At 57.4% G+C, this 2,122-nt stretch overlaps 1 protein-coding gene across 1 annotated transcript in view; it reads left to right on the top strand.

Moving 5' to 3' along the window:
- Nucleotides 1-660: 660 nt before the first annotated feature.
- The window catches only part of A4GALT (alpha 1,4-galactosyltransferase (P blood group)), a 24,815-nt gene continuing 23,353 nt past the window's right edge, over nt 661-2,122 (top strand). The window contains exon 1 of the mRNA XM_034643937.1: nt 661-855. The gene's annotated coding sequence lies outside the window, so the exon portion shown is untranslated. The remainder of the gene's footprint in view (nt 856-2,122) is intronic.

Raw genomic sequence — 2,122 nt, 5'->3', positions numbered from 1 at the left:
AGTCAGCAGGAACCCCCACTCTATGGAACTCACAGTCCCGTGCAGAGGACAGGCATTAAAATAAATGTATAGATGAAAAACGTGAAGCGTGTCACATGGTGGGAAGCGTATGGGGCAGATGTGTGATCTGAGACAGGGAGGTCAGGGAATCCTCACTCAGAAGCTGACACTGAAGCTTGAACCAAGGAGGTGAGGGAGAGAGGCACGTAGGTATCTGGGCAAAGCTGTTGCAGGCAGAGAGCCTGTCCAGCGGGAGTGAATGTCCCGGAGGGGGTGAGTGCCAGCAAGGAGGCCAGTGGGGCTGGGCAGGGTCCCCACCCAAGAAAGGGATGAGGCCAGGGTGAGGCAGGGGCTTTTCTTCTGAGTTCCGTGAGGAGCCACTGGAAGGGTAAGGGTTTGGGCAGAGGAGGGATGTGGCCTGACCTCCTTCTCCCATCATCCTCCTGGCTGCTGTTTGGACCAGGGAGTGGGGGAGGCAGGAGTATAGGCCAGACGAGGTCCCTGGGGAGAGGCTAGTGGCTTGGACAGGGGGAAGGGTGAGAAGTGTCAGATTCTGGACATATTTTCAAGGCGGATCTGATAGGATATGCCACTGGAGTGGGTGTGGGGAAGGCGTATGGTAGGCAGAGAGGAGTCGCGGTTTGGGGCCCAAGCGGCAGGAAAGAGAGCTGTCCTTAACCGAGATGGGGGAGATGCAGGACAGCTTGGGGAGAGATCAGGCTGCTGGCTGGAGCCCTGTAAGGGAGCACAGTTAGAAATGTGCCTTCAGGGAGAGGTCCAGGCTGCGGGCCACATAATGGGTATCACCCGCAGATAGATGCTTCCAAAGCCGTGGGTCTGGATGACAGCATCAAGGTAAAGAGTGGGGGAAGGAGCAGATCAAGAGCTGAGCACAGCCTGTGGAAACTTCTAGAGGCTGGGCAGAGAAGGGTTTCGGTGAAGGGGGTGGCCACAGAGGAGAAGTGGCCAGGTGTGGCGTCTGGGAAGCCAAAAGAGGAAGGTGCTTCAGGGAACAGGGAGTGGAGCAGTGACAGGTGCTGCTGGAGGGACAGGTGAGACGAACACCAGGCTCCACGTGGACCTAGGAACATGGGCATAGCTGGGGACAAAAAATGACAGATTGAGTGGGTTAGTCGGGGGAGGGGTTTAAGAGACAAAGGAGGGGAGAAACGGGAGACAGCCAAGAGAGACAACTCTTGGAGGACTTTTGCCATAAAGGGAAGGAAAAACGTGAGGTAGCAGGGAAGAGGCGCGGGTTAGGGGATCTTTAAAGGGGTTTTGGTTTCTCTAAAGATCAGAGAAGTATCAGTGTGTGGGCTGATGAGGGTGGGCAGGGCAGGGGAAAGAGGGCAGAGCTGCTGAGTCAGTGTGGGCTTAAAGGACGGCAGCTTGTAGACAGGGGAGGGAGGTGTTGGGGTCCGGAGGGTCCTGGGAGGGAAGGCAGAGCATAAGGGCCAGGTCCAGAGGCTGCAGATGGATGGTGGGAGCCCATGGGAATTTTCTTCTGATTCATTCATTCAAAGGCACCTACTAAGTGCCAGCCTGTTCCAGGGCTGGGATAGAGAGTTTCCATGTTCTCAAAGGAGGCCTGGGCCCCAGTCATTGGCTGAGGGGGGAGGATGAGCCCCAAGGAGTGAGGACAACACAGCCAGCAGCCAGTGGACCCAGAGGGGAGTGAGCACGGCCAGGACGCCATAGCAACAAGGGCCCTCAGAAGTTGTGAAGTTTCAAGCAAATTAAGTGAAATTCGGTAAAACACAGCCATGCAGGCCAAGCGTTTAGCACCAGTCACAGTTGGGGCATGGGCTGGGGAGGTTCATGAATATATTCTAGGCGGTAGCATCAGGCAGACCCGGGTTCCAATACTGACACTGCCCCTTCTCATTTGCATGACCTTCAAGTGACTTAACCGGCCGAGCCTCAGTTTTTTCATCTGTTAAATGGGGAAATCGTATTAGCAGCCCACACAGTAGGCGACAGGGAGTCCCGGGGAGCGCTCCGTACCTGTTGACGTTGGGTCCAGCCCTGGAGCCGGGAGCAGCGGGGACGCGCGGGCCGGGCAGCGGGGACCCAGCGGGGGCGGCGGGCGGGGCGGCGCTGACCACGCCCGGGCGAGGGGCGG

This window comes from Ailuropoda melanoleuca, chromosome 15, assembly GCF_002007445.2.
Source record: "Ailuropoda melanoleuca isolate Jingjing chromosome 15, ASM200744v2, whole genome shotgun sequence".
Classification (NCBI taxonomy): domain Eukaryota; kingdom Metazoa; phylum Chordata; class Mammalia; order Carnivora; family Ursidae; genus Ailuropoda; species Ailuropoda melanoleuca.
This window is presented reverse-complemented; position numbering and strand designations above follow the sequence as displayed.